This window comes from Camelus ferus, chromosome 1, assembly GCF_009834535.1.
Source record: "Camelus ferus isolate YT-003-E chromosome 1, BCGSAC_Cfer_1.0, whole genome shotgun sequence".
Lineage (NCBI taxonomy): Eukaryota > Metazoa > Chordata > Mammalia > Artiodactyla > Camelidae > Camelus > Camelus ferus.
In genome coordinates, this window is record NC_045696.1 from 24,342,897 (window position 1) to 24,363,723 (window position 20,827).

Sequence of the window (20,827 nt, forward strand, 5' to 3'; positions counted from 1 at the left end):
ATGAGCTTGTAGTTTGAGTCTTAGGAGAACCAGGCTATGATGGATATTTTCTGCTGGGCTCCCTCCCCACCCCAAACCTTTTCTCCCCCTTTGCATCGTCTGCGCCCTGGGAGTCTGAGTTTTCTAACAGCTTCTCTCAGACTCCCTTCCTGGCTGGCTTCTGTCTGGATTCTACCAGCTGAAGGCTGACTCACTGGCCAGGAGGTTAGGGAACAAGAGGAGAGAGAGAGGTCAGAGCTCTCTTCTCGGCTCCCTCCCTGCCTCATGCTGTGTCCTTCCCTGCTGCAGGGAGGCTGTGAGGAGGCTCAGCTCAAGGCTCCAGCTTTCCCTGGGCTGTGCCAAAGCCCGTTGCCTCTTCCCATCACCCTTTCAGCCTCGGATTGGGGCCAGTGGGGAGGCAGGGATGGCAGTGGGGCAGTTTACAGGTAACTGCTTCCTTCTGTCACTAGTCTCTGGTGCCTAATCTTCCCTTCTTTATTTCCTTAACCCTGCTCACACTTCTACTTCATGGTTCCTGCCTTAAAGTCTATTCATTTGAAATGTTGTGGATGAATTATTTTTGCTGCTGAAACCCTAATAATTTACAAGTGAGGGAACTTATACATGTATACTTAGATATAAACATTTTATATGTATATACAAGATTTTATTTATAAAGAGATTTATTTCAGTAATTGGCTTTTGCAATTGTAGAGGCTGATAAATTCAAAATCTGTAGGGGAGGGCGGGCTGGCAGGCTAGAAACTCTTGGGCAGCAGCTGATCTTGGCAGTCTTGAGACAGGATTTCTTCTTCCTTTGGGAGACCTTAGTTTTACCCTTAAGGCCTTTCAATTGATCGAATGCAGCCCAGCCCCATTGTTGAGGATAACCTTTACTTAAAGCCGGCTGATCCTAGGTGTTAACTACATCTGCAAAATAACCTACACAGCAATACCTAGGTTAGTGTTTGAGTGACAAGGTAAGTTGACACATAAAACTAACAATCACACCGGGCATTTGGGAGAGCTATTGCTTAGAGAAACCAAGAGGAAAAGTAAGCTCTTGGAAGAGCCAGAGACAGCCCTAGACTGGGAGAGAAACAGACTCGAGCAGTGAGGAAGAGAGATTCCGAATAGAATAATTTACCCATAAGATGCAAAATGCGGAAAGATGGTTTTCCAAATAACTTGTCCCGATGTGGTGCAAGCGTGACAAATCTTCACACTTCGTTCACTGGGGCTTTTTGGTACTCAAGACTACTGTCAGTGCTCGGCCTTGAGGAGGGCTAACATGGAAGTCCAGTTCCTGCAAGTTCCTGAGCGGCAGGAGTGATAGGGAAGTAGGGGCCCTGCGCTTGACACTTCACTGCCTCTGCTCTCGACAGGCTTATAATTTTGCGAAGGAGAGCAGCCAGAGTTCACGAAGGATCAGAGAGCAAGGCTGTGGTGTATGCACTGCTATTTCTGTTTAGTGCATTTTTCTCTCTCTGGAGTTTTTCATGGGTCCCGTGTCATCTGGCGTCTGTCCAAGGTTGTTTTATTTTTCTCACTCTTTCTTGCCATCGACGTCATGTGTTGTAATTTGGACTTCGGTCTGCAGTTCATGTTACAGCACAGGCTGTAAATTCAGTCAACAAGCCTTTATGGAACAGAAAGTACTTTGAGCATCATGTGAAGAACCCTGAACTAAGGGTTTTCTTTGAGAAGGGTTGTTGGCTAGTTGACCAGCTCTAATCTTTATGGGCTCCAGGTTGTGCTGTCTGTCAGCCCTGAGGTGGGTGGCAGGAGGTTGTGGGCCAAGGCCTGGGAGAGTTCCAGACAAAGCTTGAGACAAGGCATTAGACCTACGTGGGTCTAAAATCCCAGATGGGTGACACAGATGAAGGCCACGGGAAGAGACTGAGCCAGAGGAATCAGGAAACAAACGCAAAACAGTTATAATTAGCGAAGGACAGAAGTTAGGTAAGGAAGTGGGTTTAAGGACCAGGAAATAAAATAAAAAACAAAAAACAAAAAACAAAATCCCAGTGAGAACTCTCCAGTCTTGGGGCTGGTGATTCGGGTGGAGTTTGGAACTGATGTCAGACTGACTCTGGAATTTTAGAAGATAAGAGCTTCTGGCCGACCCGGGGATGGAGGGGCAGAGTTCTCTTGGCCTCACTGAGTTCTCAATGGAGACCACGTTTTGTTCAGAACCTTTTAGATGAGCTTTGCTTGGAACTCATCTGAACTCTGACCATGGCTGATCCCCTGTCCTACCCCTTAGGGCATTTTTCTTTCTGAAATAGCAGATATTTCTAAGTAGGTTATGCCATCACTCACAGACTAAGAATAATTGAGATCATGGATGTCAGACGCTAAGCGTGTGCCGGCCACAGAGTGAGCACTCAATAAATGGTAGTGATGATGATCCTACAAGCATGTGATTACCTTTTTTATTTTTTCATTGCTTGCCCCATACAGCATTAGTCATGGGACAGTCCATTGCTTGTGGCTCACATAGACCCCCTCATTACTTTCAAAAGTGAATGTGAAATGGTATTTTCATCTCAATACCAGATTCCAGGCACACAGCAGCTAATCTCTTTTCTTTGACCATTATTCTACATACACTATAAATAGTTATAATTTCTTTAGATCCAAGCAAGCATCTGTTTCTTCATTCTCAAGCCTTTTGAAAAGGCAAGTGCAGGAAGTTTCTCTAACTAACTAGTCATTATCAAGTTTAAGGTTGGAGACGTGGAAATCCCATTACTGCAGAGTTGATGGGAGCTGATCAAAACTTCAGTGCCCAGATTTTATTTGGTACTGTCCTCAGATTTTTTTCTTTTCCCCCCAACTGTCTCCTAATACCAAGACAAAGTTCACCTGTCTGAATTCCTGGGATCTCTCTTGGTTCCTTATTTTTTTTTTTTTAATAGACACTGTGTTAGAAACCAGACAATCTTCAAGAACAGTTGCTATTTTTACAGACAGAGTGTATGTCCCCATCCGTCTCTGCTGCTTCCCACCTTATTTCCTCCAGAACACTCAGATAAACGCCGTCTGGCCTGAGCGCTTTATTGCACTTTGCTTTCTTCGATTGCAGCATGTCTTCTTCATTGGAAACTCTAATCTCTGTTTTTCTTGTGAAAAGCGTTCTCAGAAATTAGAATTTCCCCATCATTTCCCAGAGTCAAGTGTTGCCAGAGAACCAAACAAAACCCTCTCTGCGCTAGTGTTTCTCTACCGTTATTATCATTCCCTGCTGCCTGCCTGTGATGTCACATCCAGCGGTTTACCTGCCGGTGAGGCTGCCGTCCGGCCACGCTGGGTTTCTCCTTCAGAAGCCTGCTTTTTATTCCCCAAGGCCTTAATCTTCTTCTTTTTGGGAGTGTTTGGGCTATTTCCTTTGCGATATCCCAGTCTCTTTCCCCTGGTTGTCTGTTTTTAATGAACAAACAGTTAAATTCTTGGATTGGTGTTTTGAGTAAGAAGAACTCAAGGAAGCTCCCTTTGGCCCTCAGATTCTATGATTCTGTAACTTTTCGATTCACTTACTTTTACTACTTCTTTCCAAATAGTCTTTGTTAAGTGTGAATAGCACCACGGGTGGATTTTGTATCACAATGCTAGATCGCCTGGCTTGGGGTTTTGGCCCTGCTACTTCTTAGCAATGTGCTGTTGGCTGAGTTGTTTAACTTCAGTTTTCTTATTTGTGGATTGGGAATAATAAAATGATCTCTTCCTCAAGGTTGTTATGGTAATTAATATAGATTGTACATTATGAGCTAACAAACAATATGCCTGGAAGGTGTCTGACACATAAATGTGCAACAACTGTTAGAGCTGTGTTATTACCCTTGATTCAGTGGATGTTAGATGAGTCACAATATCACATAACCACCTGTCCCAAAGCTGTGGTCTTAGATGGAGGACAGTGCAATGTGGTGGTGAAAAAGGAAAGACATTTGAGACAAATGGGAACAGGAAATTGGATATATCTCACAATATGATCAAACATAGGCTGTGATCTAAGAAAATCCAGGAGAAATATTTAAACTTAAAAGAAAGACAGAAATAATGCATGGAAAAGCGGTTATTTATGGTACTCACAGGTGGTAAGCTTTTCCTAATAATTTCATCATTAATGTCGTGAGTCAAAAGAGGTAGGCTTAAATAATGATTTGGATGATGTGAGGACATTTCTTCTCTGCTCCACGGTGACCATATATGCTTCTGGGCAAATCGTTCCACTTACTAATTTTTTCTGGTAAGACAACATTTGGCATCAAATCAGGAATTTTGCCCTCAGAGGCCTGGAAACTCACAAAAAAAAGGTCATACGGAGCTATCTGTGTCTTTTTTTGTGACCTACTCCCGCTTAGCATGGTATCTCCGGTGACATGGAGTCTAGTATCTTCACTACTTTCTTTTTTAAAAAATTATAGTTGAGTACAATATTATGTTAGTTTCAGGTGTACGTCATAGTGATCCAACAATGAAATACATTGCAAAATGATTACCACAACACATCCAGTAACCATCTGTCACCATACAAAATTATTACAGTGTTATTGACTTTATTCTTTATGCTGTATGTTACACCCTGATTTATTTTATAATTGGAAGCTTGTATCTCTTAATCCCCTATACCAATTTCACCCAACCACCCACCCCTTCTCCTCTGGGAACCATCAATTGCTTTCTGTATCTATAAGTTTGTTTCTGTGTTGTTTTGTTTATTTGGTTGTTATGTTTTTTAGATTCTACATACAAGTGAGATCATACAGTGTTTGTCTTTCTCTGACTTGTTTCACTTAGCATAATACCTTCTAGGTCTATTAATGTTGTAAATTGCATAATTTTACTCTTTTTTATGTCTGAATAATATTCCTTTGTGTGTGTGTGTGTGTGTGCACACATATATATTGCTTTTTCTTTATCCACTTATCTATCAATGGACATTTATATTTTTTCCATATCTTGGTTATAATAAATAATGCTGCAATGAATATGGGGTGCAGATATTTTTTCAAATTAGTATTTTTTTCCTTCTGGTAAATACTCAAAAGTAGAATTGCTGTATTGTATGGTAGTTCTATTTTTAATTTTTTGAGGTACCTCCATACTGTTTTCCATAGTGGCTGCATCAATTTACATTCCCACCAACAGTGCATAAGGGTTCCCTTTTCTACACATCCTCTCCAACACTTGTCATTTGTTGTCTTTTTGATGACAGCCATTCTTACAGAGGTAAGGTGATGTCTCATTGTGGCTTTGATTCACATTTCCCTGATCATGTTGAGCATCTTTTCATGTGTCTGGCTTAGTCATCCATACATGTCTTCTTTGGAGAAATGTCTATCCAGGTCCTCTGCCCATTTTTAAATTAGATTGTTTGTTTATCGATAATGAGTTGTATGATTTCTTTATGCAATTTGGATATTCACTCCTTATCAGATATATCTGGTGCCCTCAGTCTTGAAGGTTGATCTCATTCCAGCCTGGATAGAGTGAGGGAGGAGAGCTTTAAGAGTCTGTAGCTTCCTCAAATGGATTAATCTGAGCCCTAAAATTATTCTTTGGATAGGCTGGGCAGTATGAGAATAGCCCATGGACACTGATTCATAAATTACCTATATTTAGTCAAATATCTACTCAAATACATAACATAAAATATATAATAAACATATATATATGTGTATATATATTTATATATATATATAAATCAAGGCGATCAGTCTGGGCTACCATCTAGGTTAACCTCACAATTGGTTTAGATGCCTGAACTAAGCTGGGGCGGCCCAGTCTTGCCCCAAGGCTGAGCTGGTAAAATCTTTCCCCCATGATTGAGACCATGAAGCTAAAAAATTTTGGGGCAATCTCCCCAATTATTTCAACATAGTGCTTCTTTGTTTGATCTGAGGACCCCTAATTTGCTTGAAGGATGAATTAGTCTGTATCTATTTGCAGTTAGAAGGCAAGTCGAGTGATTGATCTTAAAAGTCATTTATATAAAGCACATAGCTTCCCTGTCTCGATTTCATTTTCCTTCTTCAGTGAATCACAAGAGGGTGACCATGGACGTTTAATGTGCAGCTGGGTCGGAGACCTTGAAATCCTCTGCAACATCAACTTTGAAAGCTTCCTTATTGGGAATGGGAAGATGTTTGCTTCTCCAACTCCTTTGTGGGAATATAACCAGCTTTAATATTTTAATTAAACATTGTATTTTAGGCTTGTACTGATGTCTAAATATCATGGGAGTAGGTGTTCTTTTCACAGTGTTTAGACACTACATTGTTTTGTACGTCAAGCTCTAAGAAGAGCAGAGACATCTAAGCACCGCGGCTCAAACAGTCTAGGCATATCAGAGTAACTGGGTGGGTAAGCACACATTTACCTGGGGCCTCAGGGTCTTTGCATCTCCTTGCTGTGCTCACAGCCAGGGTATTGTTCTCAGCAGCATGGTGGAAGGTGGGCAATACTGTCCCCAGGCAACCATGGGTCAAGCTAGAACTTTATTTCTATAGAAGGGAAGAGCTGCTTCGGGGGACTCTAACACAAAAACACAGATTTGTTCTTTCTTATAGTGAAAACTGGCATTTGATGAAGACTTTCATTGTTTTAGAAGTGCAGCTGACTTTCCTGTTAAATAATTGAGATGTCCTAGCCCACACTCTAATGGGATGACAGTTTAACTATGTGAGAAACTCTTTGTACCAACTGATAACTCAGTTGCTTGGGGAGGAGAAAAGGAAGAAAAAGCAGTTTTGTGTACAGGTGCCTGGAAGGGGAGCAAGGGGGAAAAGAAGGTGGGGAGATACTGCTTTTCCTCAGCTGACTTGAGGGACTACCAATAAGGTCCAATTGAAAGAGGCGTTAGGAGCCAAAGGAGCTATTTCAATGAATAACTAAAGTGATGGTGGTAAGAATGATGAAGATGAAAATAATAATATCTATATCGTTTGTTGAATGCTTCTCAACTTCTGGCATTATGCCAAATGCCTGATCTATTAAGATAGTATTTCATTTAATCCTCACAATAATTTTATGAAGAAGGAATGATTATTTCCGTCACATTAAAGAAGGAAAAATAGAAATTCAGGTTCAGAAAGGTTTCATATCTTGCTGAAAGTCAAAGAAATGGTAACGGCAAGGACAAGATTGGAATCTAGATGTGATTTTAGAGCCAAATTCTAGACTATTGGGTTCTAGAGCTCTGGCCTACCAATAGCAAAGTGCAGCTCAAAAGCTGGGGGAGAGTTTATCCTTCTAATGTTTTTCAACATCCTTCCTTCCTCCACTCCCACCCTTCATCTTACTCCCTCAACCACTCCCCCAGCCTCCAAAAAGACTCTCACGCAGCAGCCTGGCAGAAGATGGGAACACCCCAGGGAGGACTGTGCTCAGAGAGGGGCCCAGAGCAGGGGCCTGGGAAGCAAGGGGGCTTATGGAAGGGCCCAGGGACAAAGAACATCAACTGGCTTGTTTCGGAGCATACATGAGCTCTTTCTCTGGGACTTTGTGGAAATAGAGAAGATCTTAAGAGGGAACTCATGTTGACTTGCATGTTACTGTTGATGCAACCTGACTGGTCCTCCTTTGCTGATGAGGCACAGAACCACCCAGTCACACCAGTAATTGTCAGAGACTGCATTCCCCAAATCTCTCCCAAGTGCTTCTAGATTTGCAAAATGGAGGGGTTGAATGAGATGCCACCCCCCCCACCACCAAATTTCTTTTAGCTTTAAGAAGCTACAAACTTAAAATTTATTTTCAGCTGGAACCCAAGTTGGGACAGTAGGTACTAATGCATTTATACTGATTCTGACTCAAGAAGAAGAACTCAAGGCCAATGTGAGGGGAAGAAAGAACAAATGGAAAGTGATGTGGCTCAGGACTAAACCACCATCTAGAAAGGTCACAGTTTGGAAACACTATATGACAACATTTTGCTTCTATTTCTTTATCTAGAAAATCCCAACATAACCAAAGAAACCGTGATTGTAATCCTTTTACCTGGGGCCACCTGCCCTGGCCCTGAGTCTCTTATTTCTATGATTGGCTCAGGTTCCTGGGCCTCCAACCTTTGGAAGCTGAATATGAAATCAGTCTAATGGGAAGTTATTATGCTTTCTCCTCAGTGACGAGTATCCTGAGAGCCCTTCCAGACGTTAAATAGAGGAGGGAGTCATTTACATGATCATCTTTCTACCTCCGTCAAACTATCCTTCCATCCATTTATTCAGTAGCCATTCATGTAGCACTTACTACATAGCAAACGCTGTGTTGGATTCTGCGGAAAGTGAGTCCAGAAAAATGACACGCTTTCTGCCCTTGGCAGAATTTAAAACAATCCAATGTCAGTGGTGGAGAGCTAGTTTCAGCCAATGTCCTGGCTGCTACAGTTGACCAGCAAATTAAGTTGTATGCATCACAGTACAGAAGCACTTCATAAAACCAGTGGGACTAGGAAAGGCATTCAGAGAACTAGCCTGAGTTGGGTCTTGAAGTATGAATATGAATTACTTGGAGGACTAAGAGGAAAGGTATTCCTAAAATCAGACACGTAGGAAGATACAGGGAGCATTTGCACAGCACACTTAGGTAGGGAATGGCAAGCAGTTTTGCATAAGTCAAAAACACACAATATTAATAAGGAAGAAGAAAAAGATAGGACCATTTTGTGAAGAAGCTAGTGTAATATGTTGGCTGGCCAAGATGTTTGATTTTGCCATGAGGATACTAGAGAATTGCTCAATCAGTTTAGAGGGGAGAGTAACTTATTCTTCAAGAGAATTATGAAAATAAGGTGTCCTTAAGTTGACAGTCTGTGATTCTTAATGTCATTGGTGATTTCTAGAAGCATTTAACTGCATCTTCCTGTGTCATGGCCCTTATTCTTAAGTTCTCATAGTTACAGGTATTCCCTGGGAACATTTTTAAACCCCAATGACCCTGCTCTATCTCAGTCCACTTAATTTAAATGTCCTTTTTAAAGTAAACTTTGCGTTGAAGTAAAACACCCACGTGGCAAAGGGCACGTATCAAAAGTGAACAGCTCAATGAGTTATCACAAAGAGAATGTCCTCAAGTAATCAGAACCAGAAAATTCTGTCAACACAATACAAAGAATATGCAAGATATACTTTTAGAATTGGGGCTGAGAATAGATTTTAAAAAAAGTTTAGTATTTACTTTGATTCTAAAAGTAAATGACTCTAAAATGACTTACCAAAACCAACATCTAGGGTTGGTTCCCAGACATCAAGGATATTTTGTAGTTCCTAGGTGATGTCAAAGCACAGCCAAAGTTGAGAACGTCTGTGCTCAGGGTTATTCCACAAAGCTGAGCGGACTGTGTATGTTCAGTCTGTCTTATACCCTGTTGAATCTCAGCTCTCCTTCGCTGTTCATTAAGGTACACTCTGAATCCTGTTCCTGCCAGTTTTCATTCTGTAATTTTGAAAAAGACCCTCCCAAGGAATTGCATAAGAGTGCTCTCTCTCAATTCGATTGTAATTTATTGTTGGAGGCAGCAAAATTAACTAAACATTACAATGTGGTGAGATGGTCACTCTGATGTTTCTCCTTGCAGGGACTGCTGTGGAAGGGACACTGGTAGTCAGAGAGGGAGAGGGAGGTGAGGTGTCAAGGAGGAGCAATACTAAGGCAGAGTTCAGGGTCCCAGGGATCAAGGACAAGTGGATTATTCCAGGAAGGGGAATCAGAATGTGTAAGGCAAGGGAACAAGAAAAACATGGCAAAGACCCAGGGTTCTCATGACACTATGTTCATACCGCTTGGAGTACATTCCTCACATTGCTGTGGATGGTTGATTTTATATGGATCTAGTCCTATTTCTGTCCTATGAGAACATATAATAATAGCCTCTTATAAAATGAAGTGGTTTGCAGGCAAAGAAAAAAGATACAGAATTCAGTCAGACAGAAGTATGAAGACAACTAGCTTAATACAATGTGGTGACTTAAAAATCAAACAGAAGAAATATAAACATTCATGGGAATACATTCACAAGATGGATAGAAACCAGAAATTATTCTCATGAATGTAACACCAGCCTAAGTGTCATGAGCGGTGTCCAGATGCCCTTCACCTCCTGGTTTAATACCTGATTTTCCCTGAACACGCTTCTAAATGCAGTGACTTCCTTTTGGTCAACATCCTAATCAATGTGATCACGTCTCTCTCAAATTTCATCCCTTACTTGGAAGCCACACTTTGACTCAGAAGGAACTTCCACCCTTCCTTACAGCTGTTGAGAGGGGAATCGTAACAAGAGGAAGTAGCCCCATGTGCTCTCCCCACTTCCTTCCTGGCTTGTCATTCCTGGGTCTGGGTCATCCAGCTGCATCCAGGAGTCCCAGAGGATGTTATGACAATTACTTACAGTGTAAATGGGTCTAGGACACAGCTTCTTCAGAGCTGTAGCTTCTATTTTTAATTTGCATTTAAAATTAATCAGAAAGTCCAAGAACTTACCTGACATTGTCAAAACTGACATCAGTGAAAATTACTTATTATGAATGTGCTGACTGCCTATCTTTATTTCAAAGTTCTCACTGTTTTCTGTAGTTTTCTCATTAAACTGCAAAAATATTAAGGTAGACAAGTAGGTGGTATTATCCTCATTTAGACAGATAAATTGTGACAAATGTGCTTCTTAAAAGATTTTTGCAACAAATATTCATTCATAGATTGGATTTTTTTAAAATCCAAAGCATTCCCAAAGGTTATTCAGTGAAAAGAACGGACACATTTATCATTTATTTTACTGGAAAAAGACACTTAGGACTTGCATGCAACAGCTTCTTTTGATGGTGGTTTAGGGAGTTTTTCTCAGCAAGCTGATTGGATTTGGTCAATTTTCAGTTGATGACTCTTCTGTACTTCTTAAATTTGCCACTATTACTTCAAGAAAGCAAGTCTTACTCTTATTAAATAAATATAGTTGTCCTTTGGTATCTGTTGGACTTTCTGGAACTTTTTTTTTTTCCTGAATATTTTTGATCTGCAGTTGGTTGACTCTGAAGATGTGGACCCCATGGGTGTGGAGGGTGGACTGTGCATGTTTGGGGCTCTACAGCTGTCCTCTTGGCTTCATGTTTGAGCTTTAACATGTGGAAGATTTCAAAGATTGTCCATTGCTAATTCCCCTGAGGTTCATTGGGTTCATTCATCCATTTCTTTATTCTGTCCATATCCCCCATCATTTTCAGTAAACATCTCTCAATTCCACAGTCCTTTAAATCTTTCTGATTTAAACCGCACTTGAACTCCGGTTGAGCAAAACAAACAAACAAACAAACATAATGGTGCAGGATTAGTTGTAGAAATGGCCTTAAGATAAGATTGTAAATACTCATTTAAAAACTGTCTTAGATTTATCTTTTCCAGATATGCCAATCTCGGGGCAGAGACAGGTTAGGAAAGAGCTTTTGTGACTGATCTTTCTCTGAGATTCAAAAAAAATAAAATAAATTCTGACGTTCGATTCCAAGGCAAGTGATAAAGATCAAAGACTCATTTTATTACAATATTTTTGTTTTTATTGAACAGATTCACTTTGGATCTTGGCTTGCATTAGGAATGTTTACCTTTTAATAAGTGATCTGTTTAAATGTGGATCAGAGAACAAGGGTTTCTGTTTTACAGTTCAACTTTTGACCTTGGGGGATGAATGGGTGGAGGCTAAGAGGAAAAGTCCACTGTGTTTTTACTGAACTTTTTACCCTTAAAAAAAAAAAAAAATCAGCAAGTTTAAAGTTCACACAGTGCACAAGAGGTCTCCACTGGGGATTTCTGGTATTATTAACTTCCTGACCTCAGATAATTAAAAAGAAAGAGCAGAGCCACCTCAGACTATGACTCAACTTTGAACTTTTAACCTCCCAAGTAAAGTATTTAAATTGTAAATGGTAGACCCTGGAAGCTTTCTTATTGCTATTAACTTCCTTCATCCCTGGTCATGAAGTTATAATTTAGGCCAAAAGCAGAGGCCAATCTTTCCTTTTTATTTACTTAACCTCTTTTAGCAGAAAGGACTGAGAACACTATTTACCTAGAAATGACAGGTATTCTGGTGAAAGAAGTTAAACTTAAAGGGTCATTGAATTTTGGAACCAGAAGCAACCCTACATGATCCGTCCAGGCTCCTCAGCTGTGAAAGAGAATACTAAGAACCAGGGAGGTGGTGACTTCCTTAGGGTCAGACACGTAACAGAACAAGAGAGCATCCCTGATCCATTAGCTGTATTTGTTTCAGTACAAGAGGGATTCAAGCATGGTTGGGGGTAAGAAATATTTTCTTTAGTAGCATAGGGGTCTACAGGATCTGTGCTTTTATTTTTGTTAAAATCCATAAGGTGGGAAAAAAAATCACTGGTTAGGGAGTCAAGAATCCTAGGTACTAAGTGACCCCTTCACTCTATTGGTTGCATAACCTTGGGGACTCATTTAATTTTTCCAAGTCATGATTTGCTTGGTTATCAAGTGGAATGTAGTTGGGTGGAGATAATAAGCATTTAAGACTCCTTTGTGTTATGACATCTTTTGGTTCAATGGTATTCTTGCCTGAAGAATTCTTGCTGGGATTCATATTTAAACACTGTATAGATAATACAGTTCTCAAAACAGCTAGGTTTTCTTAACACGGAGGATAGGGCTAGAGGGCTGTGGTTTTAGGGTAAATGGTTGCATGACACTGGGCTTGACACTGATAGGGGGCTCATTTCTAAGAAGAGACAACCATCTCAAAGGAGAAGGGGACTATCATGTAATGAGGCATAAGGAACAGAGAAGGGAAGAACAAAAGAACCAGGACAAAGAAAGGAGGCATGACCAGGAGGAGAGGCATCAGAAAGGAGGGTAACAACAAGATGGCAGCCCCCTCAGTTGGGTGGGAACCCAGCCAACGCTTGTGATACTGAGAAAGCCAACAAGTACGTTGTGAAACCGCCAGAGCCACATGCTGTTACCACCGAAGCTTAGATAGGCAGGTCTCACTGGCACCGGTACAACACGCAGCGTGTAGGAGAGCCAGTGATCCCAGGGCCCTCTCTTCCCTCCTGCTATTCGCTAACACCTTTATTGCCTCCAGTTAGTTACTCACACCGCTCTCATTCCCATCTGTCAAGGAGAATTCCCTTCCAACATTCTGTCCTTCTTTCCTTATACAAAAGAGAGGCTCCCAGAGTGGCTGCAAAGCACAGAGCTGATATTGAGCTCTGAGATGAGGCAAGCTTGGAGTAGGGTGAGCACCAATCTCCTTTCCTGCTCCCAAGAAAGGAGGGAGATTGACTGTAGGATCCTGCCTGAGACCCTCAGACATAGACAGCTGGAGGGGCAGGAGATCACAGTGGCTGTCTGACTGGAGGCCTGTCTGCTTGGCCTGGTAGGAGAGTCTGGGGTGACTGCCTGGTCCAAGTGCCAACAGCTGTGATGGACTCCTATCGCGTCGCAGGTGTTTACACACCCATCTCCTCGACCACTCTCAGCTGCTTCACGCTCGTTTACTTCTGCTTTACAGACGCCTCCATTCCTTCTCCCTCCTCTGAGGGCCACCAAGGCAGGTGATTACTATTTGAGCAAGAGTCTGTGCAGATGTGAATATGTCTGATCAGGTGGTGGACGTTGCAGACGAGTGGGTTGCAAGGAACTATCAACTGGGGGTTTCGGTGGGCAAAATCACCCAGTTGTTTTCTCTGCTCAGTAAGCTCTGTTCATGCACCAAATTCCTCCCACATTTTCTAGTCTTGAATACATTCCTTCCTGTGTAGATATCCAGTGTGCAGTCACGTTAACCTCAAGATCCCCCGAGGAGGGAGGTCACAGGTCACCAAGCAGAGCAGGACTGTCATCATGAAACAAGTCATGTTGCCTCACTGACACTTACTTTCATCAACACCTAGAAAGGAAATAAATAAAGGACTGGGTCTTGTCTGCCAGCTACCCTCTACCTACAATGGAAAACATCACAATGCAAAGCAGGAAGGTTGCACTTGTGACATTTAAAGCAAAACAAGGTTTATGCCTCTGTTCTCACTGATGGGCCAAAGAGAATGACAGGTGGCTCAATTCAGGGGAATGATGATCATTTTTAAAAATTTACTTCTTTTTCTTTTTATTTTTTTTTTAAAGCATCTGTACCTTATGGCAATGGCAGAACACAGAGTTAAGTACAACCCAGAGAGCCAGTGCCAGATGAGTCAGTATATGAATTGTGGGCCCAAGAATCCCCGCTGCAGTTAGGAGAGTCTGAGTGCTGAGAAGGGCAACCAAGTCCCTCACCCCATTTCTGAGTTGCCCCAGCCACACCCAAGGTAAGCTGGAGGTCAGCGCGCACTAAATGGCCTTTTCTGACTCCAGCTATGCCCACCCAACAACCTCCACTCGGCTGAGAAGCCAAGACCTTGCTTCCAGAGGCAGCCAAAAGCCGATAGCTTTTCCACAGCTGTCTATCATCGCTGGAACTATTACCCCTTTTGGCATGAATATTTGAATTGATGATAAACTTTAAAAATCTGGAAATTCACACCAGCAAAAGAGCCCCTCTTCTCTGTTTTCTTCCTTTATACACTTAGATAAAATTGATCCCCATATATTTGTGTGATATGATTCCTTTGGTTTGCTGCACCCAGCTGGCAAGAATAAGCCATCTTTGGTGATTAAATTTGTAGAGTATCCACTCAAGGGCCAGGAGCACCAGAAGCCTTAATGGAACTTTGGCAGGCAGGACAGACGACAATACAGTACAGCAGGAACGACGGAAGGGGGAGGCTGGGAGGACCGGGAGCTATAATCTTCTCCCTTCTTTTCCCCAGCAGCTCTGAAAGTGGGCGAGGATCTAAATGAGGTGTTATTTTAGATTATAACTTGTCACACCTAATGGAAGGGACACCTTCAAGCAGCCAGATGCCAGTTGGAAATTTGTTGGTATCTGGGGATGGAAATGGTTGGCTCATTCATTCATTCAATCGGTCATTTAAATAACATGTATCATGCCCATCAAAGAGGTATGTCAGTCTCTGGACATGGGAGTCTTCTGGTGATCCCTGAGATATAAAAGAGCCCGTCTGGAACTATCACCGCTAAGAGCCTGCTTATCCAGGCCTGCTGGGCAGAGAGCACGCCCCCAAGAGAAGTCTGGCATTTTATGGAGTACTGAAAACCAGATTTGATTATCTTCGTGGAGCGCCAGAGAGACTGGTCCACATTACTCCTGAGAGGAAAATTAAGAGGCTCCCCTACAAACGTATGGCAGCCACATGGATGGGCCGCTCTTTTACCTCCATCCCACTGCCTTGAATTAAGGGAGGTAGAGTTAGGCTAAAACTTTACTAATTTATGTATTGAATACCTACCAAAGGCAAGGCATCTTAAACCTTGCTCGGTGTTCATTAAGCATTGGGATAAAAGATGAATTAAACCTGGGCTCTCCTTTACCTAAAGAGAGAAAACCCTTTTCAAGTGTAATTTCAATACAAGGGTAATCCTGGTAAGGACTATATGAGAAAATGGACGGTCTATGGTAAATTGTTTATAAGATTCCCAGAGAGAAAAGATCTTTCTCGAACATAAAAATAAAAAGATAGATATCAACATACATTAAAAATAATGGTAATATAGATTTTTTTTTTAATGCAGGTACTGCTTTATAAATGCTGGAAAGCAATTGAGACAAGAATGTTAAAAACTGAGCAAGTGGGATGGATTAAGCTAATAGAGTAAATAATAGTTCCTTAGACTCTCGAAAATGGTAGTTTGAAGTTGTTGTTATTGTTTTTGTTTATTTAAATTAAAGATTCCAGGAAACCAGAGACTTCTGGGTAATGTCTAAATTGTTGGGAATTGATCTGACATTTAATGGCAAAACGTTGACTCTCGAAGGCCATAGCGAGGTCAGTGGGTCAGGGCACCTCCATTACCTAACCTTGGCTGGCCTCTCTCCATGCCATATCAGAGTATTGATCTGGGTTGTTATGTGGGATTGGGCATGGAGTGCTCTATCCTTATTTTAACGTTCCTAAAATACTGGGTCTAACCAATACGTTATGTTCTGCCATGATTTGCATTTTTGTGTGATCCCACTAAAGGGGTCCACTATCTCTTGTTTAGCCTCATATTTTGATTTGTCTATACTCCCTTCAGTCAAAACTTAAGTCTTCTGAACACTCTCCATCCAGGGCTCATTCATGTGGGTCTTACCATTCTCTGGCCTTCCATCCTATATTTTGCCTTCAAATTTCATTGATTCTCCAGACTTCAGTGGTGCTACCAGCAAGATAGGCAGTTTTAATGTTCATTGAGCTGTGACACTGAATGAGTGAATAAAATTTTCTATCTTTGTTGCTAAATCCGCTAAATTGGACCCAGTGTCAACAAAAGAGTGCTAGCTTAACTGTGACATATATTCTACCCTTATTTATATACTTTCTGTTTGGACTCTGTTTGAAGGTTGATTGCTTTTTCAGTTTACCTGTTAGTCATTATATTTCATTTGACTATGAAAATATTGGGCATTGGCTTCATAGAACTAAACTGACTCCTCCTTATATTTGAACAATGAAGGAATAATTTAATTTCTAACATTGAAGAACTATAAATAGTTTTAGCCCTTCCAAATAACTTTTAGATATATTTTCTCATTTTACTCTCATAACTTGTCTATACAATAGGAGTATATTCTAACTCATAAGAGGATCCAAACACATCAAGCAAATACATCCCCACCAAAGGTGACTAATGTAGCCACAGGAATAGTTTGCTCTACAAAGGACTCAGTACAATTGGTTCTTGAATCTACATCTTATCCTCATGTTCTTATTAAGACCATAAAACGGCTTAGAAGGCATGGTGAAGATTGCAAGTTGTCCACCAAACTCTGTGCTCCACTGATTCCAAAGTAGGCTAGTTATAACCGAGATGAAGCTACCCAGCCATGGACTATATTTTTCTGCTCCCTCTGCAGCTAGTTGTGTTAGAGCATGCAGGTAGCTAGATATGAACAGAGAAAGGGGGGCATGGGCCAAATGGCAGGAAACATACTCTGGTAAACAATGGGGGGTCCTTGGGCAGACAGAGAAAAGCAGAAATCTCAGGACTGATAAGAAATCACACATTTTGGGGTAACAAGTGTCCTGGAGGCAGACAAAGAAGAGTGGGAAAAGACAAGAATCTCTATCATCCGAATGTAACCTTTTTCTCATTATGTCTTCATAAAAATAAAATGAGCCTTGCAGATCAGAAGTACCCATCATGCACCAATGCCATGACACTTCTGATCCAGACAAAATAAGGACAAAAATCCCTCCTTCCCTTGGGAGAAACATTAAGAAATATAACCCCAAATTCCTCCTTCTCTGATGAATAATCTGCCCACTCATTTTCACATCTTACATAACCAGCTTGCCAGAGAAACTCAGGGCAGCTGCTCACCTGAGTCTGCCTGCTCTCCCTTTGAGAGTGTACTATCACCTAATACATTCTCACTGTACTTTCTTGACCTCCATGTTTCATCTCTGAATTCTTTCTGCGATGAGACAAGGACCTATTCTCCAGCAATACTTGTAGCCGTAAGAGAAAGCTCTTTCCAGTGAAGAGAGCAAAACCGATTAGTCCCATTCAAGGCTTGCCTTGAAAATTTCCATGTTCACGTCTACAGCTTTTTTTCTTTCCCACAGTCTCAAATATTGATGACAAGCTGGACTTTAGGAGCCGCATGTTGAAGATGGAAGGACCAGCCTCATTCTGGGTTCCTGCATGACTGAGTAGAGCAGAGCCTCCCCACCATCCCCCATGCCACTTAGATTGTTACTTGAGAGATAAATCCACTTGTATTTTATTTCAGCCATTACATTTCCAGGGATATTTATTCAGTGGTTTAGCCTACCTAATTAATATGGACAGCTACTTGATTTTACTAGGAAAAACTTCAAGAGCATTTAAGCCAGGGCTGGTGATGAGACTAAAAATTATTAAGTGCTAACTTTACAACCTCTCTCGTCATATACTTGATGGGAGGGGGAAGGTTAGGAGAACAGGAGAGAAGAATAAAAGAGAGGTAAGTCAAGGGTGGAGGAGGCAGTGTGGAGGCAAGACTTGAACTATAAAGAGGGAAGGTATAGCTCAGTGGTAGAGTGCATGCTTAACATGCACAAGGTCCTGGGTTCAATCCCCAGAACCTCCATTAAAAAAATAAGTAAGTAAATAAATAAACCTAATTACCTCCTCCCTTCAAAAAAAAATCTATTTAAAAAACCGTTTAAAAAATAAGCATGCAAACTAACAAAAAATAAAGTTGAAAACCAAAAAAATAAAAAATAAATAAAAGATGAACTAAAGAGATATTTTTACTTCCTCAGAAATAAGAATGGACTAAAAATATATTTTAAAAAATTGTACCAGGACCCTCCCCCTCTTTCTTTCTTTTTCTTTTTTTTTTTTTTTTTTTTTACTGCATAAAGTCTTTACTAAGTATTCTGAACTCATGGATGTCACCAGCTAATGAATTCTAAATTCTTTGCATTTGATTTGCTATTTATTACAGTGAGTCAAATACCAAGAATTTAGCAAGGGTTCTAAAATAAGCACTACAAGAACATTCCCCCTGGACAAATACTGCAGAAAGGAACCTCCACGTTTTCTTTTCTTCTTCTTATGTCTTTCCCAATCAATTTGTGTCTTTTTTTCTCTAACAGTTGTCACTTAGATTGTATCTTAGTAGGTCATCTCAAAAGTCTTGCATGCTGAAGTCCTGAGAAATAGAGAGATAAGCATCACCAACATTTATTGATGACACAACTACTTAATATCTTCCAGAAGTGCTCACACATACACATTCACGTGAAAATGAGGCCAGATAGAAACTTTAAGGGGAGCTCACTGGTAAGCCCATGGTGGTGGTGTGTGCAGTAACCCAGAGTCATCACTGCCCTAATAGTATCTGACCTGAGCCTGGCACAACTTCAGAAAAAGCCATGTGTTCAGGCTAAAACAAGAATGAGAAAAAAGGAGAACGTTGCTCTCTTCTAATGTGGTAAATAGGGCATGAAGGTTTTATAGTTTGCTAGCAGAACCAGTTTTGCAGGTTCCCTCCTTACCCATAGGGCTTAGCTTTAAGGGAGAAAAAAATATTTTTGTTCAGAAAATACATTAAGACTTTGGTAGAATGTTTGAAAGTGGTATCCAGAAAAAAGAACTAGATTAAAGTTCTAATGTCTGTATTTATTGGGACAGATTTTGAAACTGGAACTATTACATCTTCATTTTTTTTTTTTTCATGAGTGCCGTACTTCCCATTTCTGCTTTTGGCATGAGGAAGTGAGAAAAGAAAGCTTCTTATGTGACCCTTAAACGATGCGGGGTTGGGGAGGGTGAACCCCCTCCATTAAAAATCTGAATGTAACTTCACAGTTCACCCTCTGTATCCAGGGTTCTGCATCCATAGATTCAAACGACGTGGATCGTGTAGTACTGTGGTACATATTTATTGACAAAAATCCACGTGGAAGTGGACCTGCACAGTTCAACACTGTGTTGTTCAAGGGTCAGCAGTATTAAGTTTGGGTAGAATCCTCATATTCATTTAAAATGGCTCTTCCAGATGGTTTATTTTCAATATCAGGAAGTGATCATTCATTTAATGGATCCTGGTCTTTGACTTTTCCCAGGATCCATTAAATGAAGTAGCTCTAACTAAGAAATCCCCACCAGGTATCAATGTGTGTGGCCCTCTGGGTGACTGTGTGTGAGATCCCACAGTTGACAGCAGAGGAATGACATAGAGAGAGGAGACAAAGAAACCATAACATCTTAAGGTAATAAAATCATCTGCAAAGTTGTTGAACAAGAATATATTTGCACATTTCAAATTTCCTTTCCCTTCAGGTTTCAGTATCTCTCAACAGAGCTGAGGTGCCTCCTTCATAAGTTTGCTACTGCAGACAGTATGGCAAGGAGGAGACAGCAGAGTAAGAGACAGATGAGGAGAAAAGGAATGTGTGTGTGTGTGTGTATGTAAATTTCACCTCATCCATCCCTCTCCCCGAGTTCAGTTATGGGGAAGTATTCTCACAACAATTCCTTCCTTTAACGACTTGTCTGCTTTGACAAAGACAAATCAACTTCAGCTTTCTGTGACCCTTTGGAAATTAGTCTCTATCTAGTGGTGAAACTGATTTTGTGAAAGCCAGTGTGAAATCTCTGCTTCCCCAGGAAGAAAATTCTATTTTTCTTCACTGAAGATTGAATAAGAGAAAATAATCTGAATAAATATTATATTCAATTTTAAAAGATATAAATAAAGAGTGCACAGAGATTGCCTTTAAACGTCAAGTTTGGGACTAAATATATATGCATATATTTTACATGTTCTTAATTAAGAATACTGATAAAGTTATAAAGACTTAATAAAGGAGTGTTTTAATCCACCCACAAATTAAAATTTTCATTACATTGAAACACCTTTTTCTGAATCAAGAACAAAGTGCTTTTCTTCCTTCCTTCATTGGAGGAGCTACAATAAGTTTTCATTCTTAACTTTCATCTTAAAAGTCTGGCTATGCAGCTAGGAGCTGGCTAACAAAATCTCCTCACATCCTCTTCCACAAGGATCTCTCCGATATTCAGAGTCAATCCTGGCAGGAGTTTTGGAGTTCTAAAACAATCACAGTCTTCTTGTCTCTAATCAGTCTCTGGGACTGCAAGAACTCAGGTATGTCAGAAAGGTACTTTAAAAGAACAAGAAGTACAAGTCTTGGCTTTGTTCCATTCAAATTAGGGTGGCTGCATTACTGCTCTGTATTTTTTCCTCCGGTGAAAGCTGTTTCTCTCTGTTTTTCCC

The 20,827-nt window shown here is 40.8% G+C and overlaps 1 long non-coding RNA gene across 1 annotated transcript in view; it reads left to right on the forward strand.

The window, feature by feature from the left end:
• Positions 1 to 328: 328 nt before the first annotated feature.
• LOC116662872 overlaps positions 329 to 20,827 on the forward strand; it is a 47,023-nt gene continuing 26,524 nt past the window's right edge. Inside the window, exon 1 of the long non-coding RNA XR_004318961.1 lies at positions 329 to 425. This is a non-coding gene — a long non-coding RNA (uncharacterized LOC116662872). The remainder of the gene's footprint in view (positions 426 to 20,827) is intronic.